The 6,208-nt window shown below is 45.8% G+C and overlaps 1 long non-coding RNA gene across 1 annotated transcript; it reads left to right on the top strand.

Annotated features, from left to right (window-relative positions):
• The first annotated feature begins 656 nt into the window (after positions 1-656).
• LOC115251732 (uncharacterized) lies at positions 657-3,168 on the top strand. The gene is made up of 2 exons (XR_003890264.1): positions 657-942; positions 2,499-3,168. It is a non-coding gene; the product is annotated as an uncharacterized lncRNA (long non-coding RNA).
• The last annotated feature ends 3,040 nt before the right edge of the window (positions 3,169-6,208 follow it).

Genomic DNA, 6,208 nt, shown 5'->3' with positions numbered 1-6,208 from the left:
TTAGATGTACCACATTATCTGTCATACTTGTTTTGATTTGCATTCTTTTATTTCTTCAGGTGTTTCAAGCTTAGATGTCTAGCATTCGTCAATGATTCCATACCAAAGGAGGGCTAATGGAGAGAATGACTGCAGAGTTAGTGACTTTTCCCCCTTTCTGAATCTGGAAAGTGGCCCTTCTGTGAGCCAGGCCAATCACATACCAAACATATCTGACTTGACGCTCCACTTTCACAGTGCTGAGGGATCAGTTTTGGGGGACCGGTATAAACCCGAGGCTGATTAAGTAATGATGACTTCATCTCGGTGGTGCAGCTCAGAGCGAGACAGCTGGAGGTTTGTGGGCACGATGACTTTTCCACGTATCTGTTTGGCGCTACCACGACTTGGAAAGTTTTGTTAAGATCTGTCGGAATGGGTTTTCCATTATTTCTGCGTCTGTGGTAGGCTGCCATTAATCCCAGAATGAAACCCAACACCCTGAATGTGCAACCTCTCATCAGGCATTCCAGAAAGCTGCTTCCACGATATGAATCGGCAGCCTTATCAGTGATCTTTCTGCACGCACAGAAATGCCTCAAGGCCAACTGTACGGCTCCGACATGCACTCGTTGGATACAAGTCAGGATTTGTGACGTGGCCTGGGTCAGCTTCCAAGCATTACCCAGGCCTGTTTGACAAAGCTGGACAGACCGATGGGTCACTGAACTCTGGATGTTACTGCTGCCTTTGTCAGCAAGGGTGCAAGTGTGAGTGCAACACTGAAACATAGCTCCCCCCCACACACACACACTTCCAGGGCTGGAGGTGATGCTCGCTGCTCGGCTGCCAGACGGACGTCTCAAGTGTCGCCAGCTGTACATTTCTGTAGCGTGCAGCGGAACGAGAATTGTTATTCCAGAGATATAATACAGTGTACTTGGGATGAGCATATTTCCTTGCGTAAGTATGTCTTTAACGTGTGCGTGCATGTGTGTGTTCCGGTACTTGCAGCATAATAGGAACCAAAAGAAATATTCAGACAGCAGAGTGAGAACATTTTGGACTGTACTGTGGCGAATCCCTGCAACACAAAGAGGGCCCATTTGAGCCGATAAAGCTAGCACGCGTGTGTTTGTTGTTATGTCACGTGCGCTCTCTCAAAGCCAAACGTTTGTGTTTGTGTGAGTGTAATGCACACGTAGCTCCACATCACCCACAGCTTCAGGAAGCAGCACTTTTCCTCCGCTGCGAGTTGCGCCTGTTTGGCTCCAGAGCGGAGCCCGGTAAAGGCGGAGAGAAGGTCCAGCCTCGGTGTTGGGTAGAAATCTTCTCATTACAGAGGTTGAAATCATCTCAACGCTCAGGAAAAAAAAAGAGGCTTTCCAGGTTTGTGTCACGCAGTGAGGAGCTTTTTTATTTTTTGATGGATATGGAAAGAACCTCAGCCAGAGAAGGAATCTGTTCCTAAGTGGTTGATGCAGACGAGCCATCAGTGATACTTTGTGTTTATCCACACCCACCCTCACTATCATAAGTCAACACACTGTCTAAGGAAAGGGAGGAACGTGTGTTCCAAAGTGAGATGCTTCCAATTTCCTGGATATAATAACCAGTCGTGCCTGCTTTTGCCATTTAGCAGATCCAGTCATATGCTGCATTTAAAGCCCTCTGGATCCCCTGGTATGTAGGGTGGCCTTCTGTTAAAGGAACAGTGTCATTTCTGAGTAATGGCCAGCAACCTGAACGCATCTCATAGATTTGGAGCTTTGTTTATTCATATTGGTGCATTCTTAGCTCTCTGTGTTCAAAGGAGCAATCAATCAAGGGAATATTTCCAGCGTCTTTCCGGAGACAGTGAAGGCCTGGGGCTCTAAATCATGCTGAATATCAGATTTATGAGTTTGCACTTTTGATCTGATACACTGCAAAAAGAACAGAACTACAAATTACAATTAGAAAGTTTGGCTTTAAATGTGGTTTAGTTCATTTATTGAAAGACTCCCATGTCAGTAGAGTGAACATGTGACTAGGAAACACAAAGATGGGAATAATAGTGTGAGTGTGTTCTATCCTTTTCCTGACATTAAATGACCAGAAATGTGACAGACGTGGCAGCATGGTGGCGTATGGTTTCCTCCCAGAGTCGAAAAACATCTTAGGTTGATTGGTGACTGTAAATTACCCCCAACTGTGTGTATGTTTGCGTTTGTTAGTGTGCTTGTCCTCACATTTACTACATATTGTCCCTAAATGCTCATTCAAGTAGGAGCACGTCTGCACAGTATGTGTGTGTGTGTGTGTTCTTTTTTCAATATTTTTTTATTCTTATTTCAATTTTTTTCTGTGCGTTTTTGCTGCTGTTGCGCTGTAAATTTCTCCATGTGGGACAAATAAAGGAATCTGAATCTGAATGTGTACGTGTACGTGTATATCACCACAAAGATAGAAATGTGAGGATGTGTGTGTGTGTGTGTGTGTGTGTGTGTGTGTGTGTGTGTGTGTGTGTGTGTTCGCAGAACGCCGCCAGGTGACGACTGTGGAGAGATTAGCATCAGGAATGAGTCTGAAACATGCCTGCCAAATGAAAGAAATGACGGATGAGCAGCAGGTCAAACGTGGGGCAGGAGATGACGGCTTCACAGAGACACGGTCTTCTGCGAGACTTGACTTTCTCTTTTTCCCCCTTTTTTTGCATTTTCTGCCCATGTCAAGTGGAAGGTGAAAGCCGCGGGAACAGCCTGTGCAGACCTTCGTGCCCTTTTACCCTTTTCCAAACATGATAAAAGAGCTTTCAGGCAGTGAGAGGGGCTTCATCTGCTGCCAGGAGACGAGGAATCCCTTCCTTTATACACACACACATCAATTCAGACTTCATGTTCTGATACTTGTAGCGTTTGAAGAAATAAATCTCTGTGCTAGGCTCTGTAAATCACCCTTTTGTCGTTATATGTTTTCAGGAATGACATTTTGGCTCAAACCTCACGTATGCCTGATAAACATCTCACCCTCCCCAAAACCTCTGGCTTCATGGCTACTCCCTTTATTTCTACATCAGCCCCACATGTATCGCTTGCTGCAAAATCCTGCGCAGGGCGAAGGAGCCAAAGTTCAGAGCTGGAATCCCGACCGCGACTTGTCAAACGCGTCGTGCGTTTTTTTGTTTTAAGAATAAATGAAGTGGTGAAAGAGGCTAAACGTGGTTCTGTTGCACTTTAAAGTTCCAGTCTGTAATCCATCCATCCTAGAGAGGGGCAGGAATAAACCCTGGACAGGTCAGAGGGCCAGCAACAGATATGCATGCTCTCTCTCTCTCTCTCACACACACACACACACACACACACACACACACACACACACACACGATCAAATGAAAGTTCTGGGCTCTGACCAGATGCTTTCTTTTTCCATCGCCGTAAAATTTAACGAGGCTCTTTAATGAGACACCGAAAGGCACACTCACATTAATATTAAGCCAACAAATGGTTTCATTTAGCTTTGGAAATAATTGCAATCACAACAGCCTCTGGACACTGGATGGGTTAATGATTTCAGGGAAGCCACGTGGCAGGCTACAGGGAAGCCTCCTCGTGGGAAGCGGACATGTCTCCGAGCAGCGCTCCACCTCTGGAGTGTGACTACAGCAGGCTGGATGTTCTGAGCTCAGGCTGGTCCGATGAGCCAAGTCCATTTTCTCCCCCCAAAATGCTCACGTCTGTCTCTCCAGTTGAAGCCTTCCAGAGCCAAAAATGACGTTTTTATTCAGGTTTGGCTCATTAAAACAGCCTTCCCGCTGTTTTGTTAAGGTTTATTTAACATGTGAATGTGTGTGTGTGCGTGTGTTCGTTTTTATCTCAGTGGAAGATGTCAAAAGTTGCTGTTAACAACTTCTGACATTTCATGAAAGAGGCAAAGTAAAAGCTTCCCCCTGCATCGATGGCAAAGCTCACGAACTGCTGGGCCACATCAGCCCCGTTGGAACACTTCATTCTTTTCTTTTAAAAAGAAAATTCCTGTAAATGATTCTTGTTTGTGTTCCCATAAATCTCTGGAGCGCCTTGTGTTTATTGGCTGGGACGTCTGTAACAACACGGGAGGAATAAATGTCCTCATGCACTTTTTTTCGGACAAACTGTGGCTCTTAAGTGATATCTGCCGCCCCGCATTTCTATTCTCACCTCAAGGAAGTGGTCAAAGCTAAAAATAGAGCGGAGCATCGCACTTATACACCAGCTTAAGCTCATGATTTGAATCAATTTGTCCCAAGTAATGAACATGAGGCGCAGATTTGAGTCCAAAAATTCCAACCAAGGAGAAAACAATGTTGAAGTAAGAGGAAAAGCGCCACTGTGGGAGCGAGCAAATCACACAGTTTGGCAGGATTGCTGAAGTCAGGGGTTTTGACAGCTGGACATCGGGATGGAGGAGAAAATATGGCGAGAATAAAAGAATCGCTGTAATCGAAAACAGGCGAGGAGGAGGAGGCGACCCGAAGCGTCTCGTGCGCAGAGACGTGGACATGGCCCAGCTCTCCTTCCTCTTCTTGTTATCATTAAAGAAGAGGAAGGTGAACACATCAGAGTGTTTGGCTTTGTTCTTGACTTCATTCAGCCTGAGTAAGAACCTGGGCAGAGCGCCATCCCGAAGACGGGAAACGCTGCCATTCTTCCCCTCAAATGCGTGATGCCGGACGGACCTGGGAGTTCGGATGAGCACCGAACATCCGCTTACCGTAAACTTTCTCCCTTCCCACTACCGCTTCCACGTAGGCTGCTGTGAACTGTGCTGACTGGGCCGGCAGAGCCGCGGTGGGCCACCAGATGTCTGTCTGCATCGCTGGCTGTTCCACCCGTGCGCACTCACAGGTGTTTTACGAGGCCTTAAACGTGGGGAACTCCAGCATTTGATGTTGCTTTTAAACTGGGCAGAAAGTGCTGACCTCGTCATCCAGAGGTCGCTCAGGAATGTAACAGATGCTAATAAATTAGACTGGAGGAGATGCTAATTTTGGTGGTGCTAATTTCCTGAACCAGCATTAAGACCTCGTCTCGTGCAGCAGGGACGCTGTGAGAATGGAGAATGGGCTCGATTGCAATATTTTTAGAATTTCGAGCAGAAAGAAAAGCAAGCACATCCTCCCTATTTCCTGCCTTTTTAAGGCACACACTTGTAAGAGGTGGCTAGTTTCTACTCAATATATGGTTATTTCTTCTTCACGTCATTAAGCTGAAGTGTTTTTAACCCCAATTTCTTTCCGGAGGTAAAATGCGGTTAAAATGTGTAAGTTGTGCCTTTTAAAGGTGGAAGAGGAAATGACTTGACCACAGGCCAAAAATGGCTTTAGTTTTTCCGGTTTAGCTATTTCCTTATTTTACAACAGTTGTTTCGCCACTACAGAGACCTTTACCAAGTAACCATCCGAACCATCCGAACTCATCGCGTAAACAAATACTTCCAGCGGACGTGAACGCGCCTGTGCTCCGGCGGTGATGCTGTTTTCATAAAGTGACAGATGTGTCGTTTCTTCAGCAGAGGCCACAGCTAATTCCAGTGGTCCAACGTCTGAAATCAAAGGAAAACAGAGGCCCCCGTCCAACTTTCGACTCGGCCGAACAGCAGAATTTATGAGGCGTTTCCCATCCAGCTGCTATCTGCTTTCCAGCGGCGTGTTTTTGGAGCGAGGACGTGATGGAGCGCTGCGGGCTCGGCTCTGAATGCTGAAACCTTCGGGCAACCACAGAAGTGGTGTGGCAACATTTTTTTTCTCGCTCTTGTTTTTCTCGCAGGCGCTACTTACTTCAGTCCTGCTGTCTGAGACGTTGTCTCTGAACGTCCACACATTGTCAGCTGTCCCTTTAGAATGGAATGTCAATTTAAGCCCATTTTTTAGGCTTTGATGACATTCGACTATTACTTAATGTGCTTTAGTATAAACCTAAGTTGTAGTTTAAATCTCTAAATACAAAGAAAATACTCGACTTTAAGGGTGGAAATACTCTACAACCACCGTAGAAGGTGATACTGGACCAAATCTTTCATTTTAACTGAAGTCAATCTCCAATGGTAAATCCAAGGAGCAGATGCCATTCAGCATTTATGTCACTGAGCTTAATTTATCTTCCTTCCTCCAGCTGAAAATTGGAGTCTCCAAACTTCTCTTCTCCCTATACAGCTACAACTTGCCTTCCAGACTCACAGGTACCCTCAAATAAATAAAAGGACTAGAAGT

Source organism: Takifugu rubripes, chromosome 12 (assembly GCF_901000725.2).
Source record: "Takifugu rubripes chromosome 12, fTakRub1.2, whole genome shotgun sequence".
Taxonomy (NCBI): Eukaryota; Metazoa; Chordata; class Actinopteri; order Tetraodontiformes; family Tetraodontidae; genus Takifugu; species Takifugu rubripes.
The sequence above is the reverse complement of the archived record's forward strand: the minus strand, read 5'-3'. Positions and strand labels throughout refer to the sequence as shown.